This window comes from Macaca fascicularis, chromosome 11 (assembly GCF_037993035.2).
Source record: "Macaca fascicularis isolate 582-1 chromosome 11, T2T-MFA8v1.1".
In the NCBI taxonomy this organism is placed as follows: domain Eukaryota; kingdom Metazoa; phylum Chordata; class Mammalia; order Primates; family Cercopithecidae; genus Macaca; species Macaca fascicularis.
The window spans coordinates 11,173,729-11,185,530 of NC_088385.1; the positions used below are offsets into that span (position 1 = coordinate 11,173,729).

Consider the following 11,802-nt stretch of genomic DNA (forward strand, 5'->3'; position numbering starts at 1 on the left):
TCAGGTAGTCTTATGGAAAGGAGCAGGCCAGCTGTAGAGCCTGTGTTCTCCAAAATCCAAATAGACCAACCAAACTCTGGGCTTCTAGTTTGGTCCTAGGGGTGAGTAGAAGCACAGATTTTTTGTTTTTTGTTTTAGTTTTGTTTTTGTTTGTTTGTCTGTTTGCTTGCTTGCTTTTTGAAGCTACTGTTTATTTATAGATAGATTTGTAGATTTGAGTGTCTACCAAGTATCTGCCAGCCTGCTGGGCACTTTACAGACATGGTATCTAATTTTTTACTAATTTACTGCATCCCCAACACGATTTCTTCTAACTGATTTCCAAAGCATCAGGTCTTTTGAAATCAATCCTTGACTTATGCTGTGAGTAGGTGCTAATTTGTGTAATCATAGCAAACAAATATCTGATTAATGTCTATAATCTATAAATGTACCAACTTTTCACAAGCAGTAATCAAGAGCTCATTTTGAAGTTTGTATTGCTTTTGCCACCCCAATCCTGATAAGGAATTTTATCATGAAACAATTGTTCTCTAAGTGCTGTAATGACTAGATCCAAACCAGACCTACAGAGTTACTCGGCCCCATATAGTAGCCATCAATTGTAGGAAGCCAAAAACCTAAGGGTCATGACAGACTCAGCATTCCACTGGAGGCTGTATGATCAAATAGCAAACTGTTGATCAGGAATGCAGAACGTGGGGAAACTCACTTCTGCTCCTGCTGCCAGAAGGTATGCTGAGGGCAGTCACTCCACGGTGCTCAAGGCAGTCACTCCCTGGCACCGTGCTCCTTGAGGTTATCTGCTGGAACATCTGGCGACTACTGTTCAAAGAATGCAGTCATGCAGGCCTGTACTAAGTCAAGCAGCTGACTGACAACCACCTCCTTCTCCCTATCTCCTTCACTCAATAAACATGAAGGGCTCTAGAGGCTCAGAAGCAAGGAGACTACTGACCCTTTCGTCCAAATATACTCTTTTGTCTTTGTCTTTATTGACACATTTATCCTCCTTTGTTCAGTGCAGCAATGTCTGTGCCAATCAATCACAAGTGGCTATATAAATTTAAATTCATTACAATTAAATACAACCAAAAATCTAGCCACATTTAAATTGTTCAATAGCCACATGTAGCTAATGGCTACAGTTTTGGGTGCACTGATATAGAACATTTTCATCACTTCAGATAGTTGATTGGACAGTGCTGATGTAGAATAAAAATAACAGATTTCCTCCAGATGAATACAAGAAATTCAACTAATTGGTTTTTGAACAGTTAACCATATTTAACTCAATGCATCTTAAGGCAATTAAAAATAAAGTGAGACTATAGCTGTAATTTGTAAAAAAAAAAAAAAAAAAGCAGCATCAGTCATGTTAGCAGGGATAGAGATCATGAGACAGGAGATGGCATTTGGCATTTTTGTGGGTTTCATGACTGTTTTGTTGTGGTTAGATACAATTATGAGATGGTCTTGATTTTTGTTTTGTTTTTGTTTTTAAGAAGTGTTCTTTGCATCACTTTATTACTGTCACAGAATGACCTTGGCTGACGTTGTGCTCTGTGATATTCCTCATATTCAGCAGGAAAACCCCAAGGTCTAACTGTGACTGCCACATCAGAACCTAGTAACATCAAAGGCTAGCTGTTAGTACTATGCTGTTTCCTAGACGTCAGGAGTGGTGTTTGCTTCTCACATTAAGGGATGATTGATTTCAACTGAACAGGATATGTTACCTACACAACATGTTGGTTCAGTGGCTTGGCAAGTGACAGAGAGTCCAAGGACCAAAACCAAGAAAGATTTAACCTAAAGATTTCATTACTTGCCGCAAATAAGGAGGGCATCGGTAATAGTTCCCAAAGCAGTGCCACCGCGAACAAAAGCGAAAACCAGGCTTTTATTGGGCTGATGAGCTGAGTCATTGTATGCAGAGATGGAGTAAAGGGAGCACAAGTTCAGTCACTGATCATGCTTCCATATACATTGCATGCATAGAAAATAGCAAGTAAGCCCCTCCCTGGGATGGCTTTTATTGTGGTAACAATGAGTTAGCTACAGTTTGTCTCCAACTCAGATATCTCTGGATCCAATCTCTTGGGCTCAGTTTCTTCCTGGAACTTTTTTAAAACAGTAAGAATTCAAGGAGCAACAGTTACAAAGGGCTACTTTTTCACTGTGTGTACCCAAAAACCCAGGGGCTATGGGTTACAGATACCCACAGCAAGAATCTGGCCCATCCGTGTGAAGATATAGAAGTGTTGTTTTTTGCTCAGGGATTCTAACTTATGCAAACTAAAAAATAAGACTCAGAAACACATAAAATGTAACTGTATTGATTCACACTGAAATACCATCATAAAAAACAAAAGTACAGATTCTCCTTTGCTGTAAATTCTCTTCCTGTCATCAACCAAAATAAAAAAGAACTGAGACAATCTTGCTCTGCCTCAATGTACAAATCCCTCAGTTTCCATGTATGAAAAGACTTACAAATGAAATTGTGATTATGTAATTCCTTGGTCGAGATTCCTTTTTCCCTAGAAAATATTCATTGACCACCAGTCAAATTTTATATTTATTCTTACTTTCTCACCAGGCTACCCTCCTTTTCTGTTCATTTATTTTTCTCTTTCATAACGATCAAATAAATTACCTTTAACTTTTTTATAGAAAAAAAGTTTGAGTTTGCTTGAGGCTATATCCTAATTGTTTGACTGAAGAAAGCCCTTCAAATTCCTAATTATAATTTCTTGCTTATGGTCTCAATGTTGATACCAAAGGGAAATCATTTTCTCCTCATTTCAAGAAAATAGTCACTAACAAAAAAATTAAAATCAACATTATTAATTTGTTTTAGCTAGGTAATTAAAGCCTATATAAAATATGTATATGAATGTCAAGAAATAGCCATAGTACTTATGTTTTGATCAAATTTTACATTTGTCTTCTATTTTCCAGTTTCCAGATCTTTGATGTTTTCATATTACTTTTAAGAAGAAAAAATATATAATTAGGCATTTGATGCTCAAGTTATCAAACATCTGTAATTAATTAACATTATCATCACATAAAATGTGTGGTTTAAACATTTTTTTCCCAACTTTTATTTTAGGTTCCAAGGGTACATGTGCAGGTTGGCTACATGGGTAAATTGCATGTCATAGGAGTTTGATGTACACATTACTTTGTCATCCAGGTATAATTGAGTATAATACCCAATAGGTGGGTTTCTTATATGAAGTGGAAAAGCTCTAAGTAGCTTTAATGAAGAGCAGTTAACTCCACAATCAGCTCGTTTGACCAAAGCTTTTAGATTAAGTAGCCAACGCAATTCTGAAGGTAGAAACAGAACACCAACCTTTTCTAGAACCCAGATTAAGCCAGGAAATTACCCATTGTTTCTCTTAACAGTTCTGGCTTGAATGTGAAAAGGGAAAAGTTCTCTTATCCCCTTACAGGGTGTGAGATAGGGGTGTGGCTGGCTTCTTCAGTGCCCCACTGCTCAAACCTCTAGGGGAGCTTACAGGCGGGCAGGCTGTGGGGCGCCAATCCCACAGAACCGTCTAGGGGTGAATGTTTGCAGCTGAAGCCCCAGTAGTCATGTGTTACAGTGTTCTCTTCTAGTTTTGTTCTTTTCGTTTAGCTGCTCTAGGTGCCTTGTGTTAGTCAACTCAATTAGACGCCTGCCTTATCACAAGGACAGTGGGCTTTCTGTATCCTGAGGTTCTTGTCTTGGTATACCAGAAGAATCAGATTACATGTGGGCTTGGAGAATGAGTGCAAGGTTTTATTGAGTGGAAATAGCTCCCAGCAGATGGGAGAGGTAGAAGGGTGGGAGAGGTAGATGGTTTTCCCCTGGAGTCAGGCTGCTTAGCGGCCCAGGCTCTCCTCCAGCTACCCCAGCCACACTCTGCATTGTTCTGTCAGTCAGTGGCCTACCAGCATGCTGGTGCCTGCCAGTGTGTTCCTCTCAATTTCCAGCAACCTATGTGTTCCTCTGCCTGTGTGTTCCTCCGCTGATGTGTTCCTCTCAATGTCCAGCTACCTATGTGTTCCTCCGCCTGTGTGTTCCTCCGCTGATGTGCTTCTATCAATGTCCAGCTACCTATGTGTACCTCCGCCTGTGTGTTCCTGCGCTGATGTGCTCCTCTCAATGTCCAGTTGCTTCTGTGTCTGCCTTGCTAGGGTCTCAGGTTTTTATAGGCACAAGATAGGGGCATGACAGGTCAGGGTGGTCTTGGGAATTGCAACATTTGGGCAGGAAATGCCTGTCCTCAATTAGGTCCATGGGTGTGGAGCCCTAGCCAGGGTCCACACCCTCCTCTACCCAGCACTTCTCTTCCCCTCTTCCATATCATTTAAAGGGACCACGTTCTCTCTTTCCGAGCACTCCCATATTATTTCCCCTCTCTGAAGAGGTGTATCTAACTGCCATTAGAATATGGACAATGACTGGTCTTAGCTGCTTCCTGCTGACAGGGGGCATTGTTTTGGGGTAAATGGCTGTCAGAGGCTTCCGAGAGGTCTACCTAGGGATTCCTAGTAAAGCGGAACCATCATCTGATGCTCTGGTTGCCTGAACATATGAAGTTTGATGACTTCTGGGCATGAGAGAAAACACAAGTTTTATAAGGTTAAGTATGCAAGGGTTAAACATGTATATTATTAAAGGAAAGAATTTAGTGCCAAATATTACAGAGATAAGAAGAAAAATATACTAACAATAACATTGTACCCCAAGCTGTTTCACACTGTTGAAAGAAAGGAAACCTTGTACAGGGGCAAATAAACTTTAGAAGAGAGGTAACTGCTCTTGCCACATCTTTAGCAACTAACAGGTGTATCCTGGGAATTCTAGGGTTTGTCGGGTTGCATCGTGGCCTTTAAAGCTTTTGCTTCTTTTGTGTATTTGCTCTCTCCTTCCTGGGCCTCCCTGTCTCTATTATTAAAGACCGAGGTAGCCACTTTCAGGAGGTTCTCTAATGTACTATCTGGTCCCAGGGCTCATTTCTGCAACTTCCTCCTGATATCAGGCGCTGCCTGAGTAATAAATTTATACTAGCCTTCCATTATGCATACCTGAAAGTGTGTCCTCCTCCAGTCTTCCATCTCATCATCGGGATGCCATTTAGGGTCATTCACCGGTACTGCTTCTCTTCCAGTTGGATAATATTCATCCCCTTCCCTGATGCTATATGGGATACAAAGCTCATTCCTAAATCTCTCTGCTGCCTGCAGAGTGGATTGTTTCTCAGTGTCCATCAGGGTCTGATTCAAAAGTAACATATCGTCTTTTCAAGGGAGTTCAAATATTAGGGTGAGATTCTGGAGACCCTCTATGTATCTATAAGGATCATCTGAAAACTTGTCAATATCCTCCTTAATTTGTAGGAAGAAGGAGACCTTGACCTTACTGGGCTCAAATTCACTGGGCATCTGTTGGAGGGGCAGGAGTGAGACTGGGGCTTGTTTAGGGTGAGGATTTCTAGGAGGGGGCAAGTGAGAGGCTGAAGCTGGATAGGGAGGTTGGGGTGGACCTGGAAGAGCAGGGCTAAAGGGAGCTGGCTCCTCTGTTGGAGGTGCCTCTGGGACTCCTATCTTTAATTCTCTAGGCTTGCCCCTTGCAGCCTTCCCTGAGATGGCAAACACGAGGGCTGGATCTATCCTTAGCAAAGGTCTGGATTGCCTTGCAAGGTAGAGAAAGCCTGCATATATGTGGCCTCAGAGCATCTGTCCTCATGTCTGCAGAAAACTTCCAACTGCCAAGTGGTATTGAAATGAATGATTCCTTCCTGAGGCCAACTCAATCCTTCCTGTAAATCACAATTTGGCCATACCTTTGTGCATAGGGCTATGAGGTGTTTTTCCTCCAGATTATGAGGGTCAGAACAGTCCCAACTGCAGGATACACTCCAGAGGAGTATAAGTTGGAGGTGGTGAAGAGAACTGGTTGCCCATTCTGAAAGACAGGGAATAGAGGAGTCCATCATTGTCTTCTTTCAGCGAATACTCAGGGTGTAATGGAGAGAGAAAGTGAGTGTCCCCCTTCACTTTCCACCTCTTGTCCCTAAGCCCCAGTGACCTTGGCAAGTGACATAGGTGCCAATGCAGTAGGTACCTATGAAGTAGAGAAAATCTGGAGACTAGGAATTAGCTGCCCTCACCTACGTCTACTTTTCTCCCTGCTGTTGGCAAACTTTGAGTTCCCTGGGCCTGTTTATGCCACGAAGCATGGCCTCCTTCCATGGGGTGGAGGTTTCAATTGGCATAAATTAGTTCTGCCCATTTATGCTGTGTCTGTTGCCTGTCCTTGGATCCCTCAGACCTGGTTTTCCTTTTTGGGACCTCAGCCTGAAGCTTGGAATCAACTTTGGGACTGAAAAGGCATTTCAGAAACTGTGTCCATTTAGAGCTTCTCAAATATGCCCTGCTGAATTTGCAGTTCTCAGCCAGCAGGGGTCGTTTCACCATTAACTTCCCTATCAGAAACAGTGTTGGAAGGGGGATTTACTATAATGTGTGGATCTCTACCTGTCTTTATGGTTTCTTGTTTTATTCCTTGGAGTTTTGCGAGGAATCTCTAATATCATTGCCAAGGATTTAGTCAGGATCTTTTTTTGGAGCGAGGGGGGCATATTTATTCTTATCTTTTGACTTTGAACTCAGTTCATTTTTATCTATATCTTTTTAATCTGGATTAAGTGTCTATTCCAACTTGTAGTGATGCTATAGCTTCATTAGACATTTTTGGGCAATCAGAGATAAAGGTTTCACTTGTCAGTATGAAGCAGGGCACTGTTCATAATTTCAGCAATGCTTTGGGAATTCACTACATAAGAAGCTGCTCCGCCTTGGATGTAAGCAAGTTCACGTCGGGCGCTCTGGGACTGTAGGTTCAGAGGCAATGTATCTTTTGTCTTCTCAGGTGAATCTGATGGCAGGAGTTTGAAATATGCAGTTTGGGCATTATACTGAACTTCATAAAAGTCAGATAAGGCTTTCTGGTTAGAAGTGTTGCAGGAGCACTGGCAGCTTGCTGCGTGCGGCTTTTTGTTATTTGGAAAAAACAGCCTAATTTTCTCATAAGCCAATGTGACAGAGCTCATATTTTATAAAACCATGTTTTTTTCTGTGATCTGATATTTGGTACAAATGAATCAACGTTATTTTAACAAAGCTCTATTTTAGTTCTATACTCTTGTGTTTACAGAAAACTGATAAGAGGAGCACAATCATATTGGGCTTTAGATCTTGGCCTCCTGCCAAGGAAATTATGCAATCTTTGTGAATTGTGGTTGGTTACATAGTTATAAACCAGATAGTTTGTTTCCTCTTCTTATTTGTGTAGGAAGTACAAGCTTCCTAGTATTCTCTTCTGCAAGCTAGAGAACGAGGAAAGCCAGTGTTGTAATCCAGTCTGAGTCCAAAGCCTTAGAACCAGGGAATGTCTTCATGACTAACACGTGAAGTATTATTAAAATATGCCTAAGTCAAACAAAGCAGAATTCTCAGTGTAAGGCCAAAGGTCTGGGAAACTGGGGAACTCCAATGTCTGAGAGTAGGAAGAAATGAATGCCCTAGGTTTAGAAGAGAATGAATTTACCCTTCCTGACTTTTTGCTCTGTTTGGGCAGGGACTGCATGAATTGGATGATGCCTGCCAACATTGGTGAAGGTAGATCATCTTTACACAGCTTAGTGATTCCAACACCAATCTCTTCCAGAAAAGCCCTCATAGACACATCCAGAGATAATGCTTTCCCTGCTGAGTATACCTTATCTCCGTCAAGATGACATGTAAAATTAGCCATCACACTTCACTTGACAGTTTTAAAGTGTTTTCAAACTGACTGTTACGTAAAACAGAAAGCCAATCATCTTTCGCATAATTGAGACCCACCCTGAAGAATGAGAGATAGCTGTAATATATTTGCAGTTCGCTGCCTTTCAGAGTATTTACTCAGAATTATACTAGAAGTAATTTCATGAAAATAATATTTTATTGTACAACCTTTTCATTCTACTTCAATGAAAAGCAGGCATGAACATTACTCAAGCTTCAAATTTTACTGAAAAGCAAACATTTTAATTAAGCTTAAGGAAAAAAGAAATTTTCTGAGATTTCCAGTGTATACAGAAGTGTCTTTCCATTAAGAATAATTAAAAGTCACAAAATATGCCGATAACTTGCCAACTGAGGGAAATATTTAGTGGTATAGAAATCAGCAATGAGAAATGTTGGCTCCAACCTCATCCCAAGCATCCAGTAATACCATAGCACTGTTTGAAATGCACTCTTAAAAATTATAAAAAAATTAGAATGTCTTGCCCAATATTTTATATGAAGCAGTCTTACTGAAATAGTTGTTTTAAAGCAAACCCTTTTTCATCACTCTATGTTAATTTTAAAAAGTGGTTATTATGTAATAATAAAACGTTCTGGGTAGTAATTTCCGAACTATGACCTTGGTATGTTAATGCTGAAGAGAGAATTAGGAGCCTCTTGTATCTGCTTGTATCTGTGAATATTTTTGCTTTGTTTGTTGTTGTTGTTTGTTGTCTTCAAGTCTTGAAAAATACTAGCCAATGCTTGGGCAAAGCTGTTTCTCTATTTGGGATATAAATTAGAGAAAATGGATTTTAAGAATTAGAAAATATGAAGCAACACAAATAATGCTTTATTGCCATTGCTTGGTTTTTAAGCCAAATATGACAGAAAGGTCATAGCCTTCGGGGTGCCCCTGTTTGACCCTAGACCCAGGTGCTGCCAGCATCTGGGCTCAAATTCCAACTCTTCCCCCATTCCTGGTATTGTGCAACTGACAGTGAACTGTAGTCTTGTGGAATTTATTCAGCTGCAGCTAAGCAGCTGGAGATAATCCTGAGTAAAATTCATTTATTGATGAGAAAAAAAAGACTTTTTTTTTTACAGCTGATTAAATTGTGTATTCCAATGAAAAGGGAGAAGTACTTATAGAACACTCCTAGGTTATATACTTCCAGAATATAGAACAAATTCGCAGATTTGGGATTAGAGTTTATAAATATACAATTGTTATGCACTGTGTATTATTTTATATAATATATAATACATTATATTTAGATGTAACAAATTATATTTGTTTAAAATTAAATGATAATCATATAAAAAAGGGAAAACAAATGTTTTAATGTGCTTAGTACTTAATATGTACTAGGCTTTGTGCATCACATAATTTGGTGCTCTAGGGAAAAGAGCTGAAGGATTTACCCCAAGCTTACATGGCTTTCCTGATCCAGCCTGATAGGAGGCCCAGCAGCAATACGGCAGTATTCCACAGCGCCACCTACTGATACTAAAGGCTGGAATGATGTCTATTGGAGTTTTTTTTCTCCCAGTTTCCAAAATTTAAACAAAAAGAGACAAAATGAGGGCCTGATTATTGGTGACCAGGAATGAGGGGAGTAAAACCAGTTTTCAGGTAGCATTGCCAGACAAAATACAGGTCGTGTACTTAAATTTAAATTTCAGGTCGGGCATGGTGGCTCACACCTGTAATCCCAGCACTTTAGGAGCCCAAAGTGGGCAGATCATGAGGTCAGGAGATCAAAACCATCCTGACCAACATGGTGAAACCCATCCTTACTAAAAATACAAAAAAAAAAAAAAAAAAAGAAATTAATTAGCTGGGTGTGGTGGCACGCGCTTGTAGGCCCAGCTACTCGGGAGGCTGAGGCAGAAGAGTCGCTTGAAGCCAGCACACGGTGGCTGCAGCAAGCCCAGATCGTGCCACTGCACTCCAGCCTGGGTGACAGAGCAAGACTCCAACTCAAAAAAAAAAAAAAAGAAAAAAAATGAATTTCAGATAAAAGGTTTTCTGTAGTATATTATTTTTTAAAAATATTCAATGATACTTATTAAAGCACTGTTAGCAAGGCTTTATTTAGGACCATCGGGATAGGTAAAGGGACCACTGCAATGAGGTTTTGCAGTGAGGGAGGGAGAGATATTGGGCCAACTCAAAATACAACATGGTTAAGTGGAAGTTTATAGCCAAGGACCAGTGTGGGAGTCAGTGGATGGAAAATTGCTAACAGGAACATCAGGCATAAGGGGGACTCTGGCTAAAGTAACCCAACAGGATTCTTGCAGGAGACAGGTCAGAGTGAAAAGGCATCACCTGGAGGATGGTGGACGAGGAACCTGATCAGATATCCAGAGTGATAGTTCATTTGCTAAAACTGAATTTTATAAGGAAATCCACACATGGGACTAGCCAAAGATTTAGAAGGCTGACTAAAGTTTTCCCAAGCAAAGAACTTTTGTCAGTATGTCCCAAATATAATATGGAATATACTACATAGAAGATGATTTGCAGTTTATCTGAAATTTAAATATAACCCTAGTTATACTCTATTTTTTTTGCTAAATCTGGGAACACTACCCATGGAAAGCATCCCTGGGATCTTTCCACCAAACCAAATTAATCCAGATATAGCTTTTTAAATTTTTCAAAATTCTGCATTAAAGGCAAAGCTGAAGGTATGGGAATTTCTCTAAGGGCTGCCAATCATTGCAGAGAAATATCTCAGGCCTGAATTTGTTCCCACTCTGAATGTTAAGGTCATTATTAAGCTGCTCTGCTGAGAACAGTAATGTGTAAATCTAGGCAACCAACGGCCTTGAACCTCAAAGATAGTAACCACCTGGGGTTTCAGATCACCAGTTACTGTATCATCTGGAGTTACCTAATCCCTAGTCTTCACCTAGACATCTTAATATGGAAACACTGAATTGCAAACAAAGCAATTACATTGGAGAAAGATTTAAAAGAGAAACCGAATGAACAGATTCTTGCATTTGAAAAGATAATATGAAACATAATTTTTCCCTCAGAACAGAATGGGTGAGAATGCAAACATTCTAAAAGGTATGAGGTGCTATCTAATTGTGGTTTTAATTTCCATTTCTCTAAATGATTAGTGATATTGAGGTTTATTTTTTTTTTTTCTGTAGCATTAGGCCATTTGTATTTCCTATTTTGAGAAAGGTCTATTTGGGTGCTTTGCCCATTTTTAAATCAGGTTTATTTATTTTCTTGCTTTGAGTTGTTCGAGTTCCTTATATAGTTTGAATATTAACCCCTTGTTGAATATACAGTTAGGACCCAAAGTAAAACTTCTCCCCCTCTGAAGTTTTGCTAAACATCAATTGACAGAGGTAGATTAATAGGATAAATGGCAAACAAATCTGTAAAAATGCATGGAGAGAATCACAAAGTCATCACCCCACCAAGCAATAGGGTGTAGATGGTGAAATACCCTTGTTCTTAGAGGAAAGGGAGATGGAGAGGTGTGGATGATTTTAGGAGAATAGTAAATAATTTGGGGAGAACTTAATGGGGTGAAGATCACACGAATGGCCTGGGACAAAGTCTATTGGGCTTGCAGAGAAGACAATGGTTTGTGAGAAAAATCTATCCAGGTGTGTTAAGAGACTTCATTCTTTTTCCTGCAATGTGACTTCAGTTAATGAAAACCCATGGAAGGCACCAGAAGTAGCTGTTTTCTTATTTGGTGAGTCTGAACTTGAAGCAGATAAAGGAACTTCAGAGAACAACTTCCTTCTGTGCTCTGGGAAAACAGAGGATTAAGAAACAGGGGTTGAGGAGGAGGTCACAGACACCTTGAGGCTTCTTTGGTTCCACCTGTCAAATCACTGTATTTTAGGGTATCCGTTTCTGAGCCCCAACAATAGTTTGGAAATATCTTCTCCCAATCTGTAAGTTGTCTCTTTACTTCATTAATTGTTTCCTTT

At 39.9% G+C, this 11,802-nt stretch overlaps 1 long non-coding RNA gene across 1 annotated transcript in view; it reads left to right on the forward strand.

The window, feature by feature from the left end:
• The window catches only part of LOC123567452 (uncharacterized), a 59,198-nt gene continuing 47,396 nt past the window's right edge, over nt 1–11,802 (forward strand). The window contains exon 1 of the long non-coding RNA XR_006690388.3: nt 1–101. This is a non-coding gene — a long non-coding RNA (uncharacterized lncRNA). The remainder of the gene's footprint in view (nt 102–11,802) is intronic.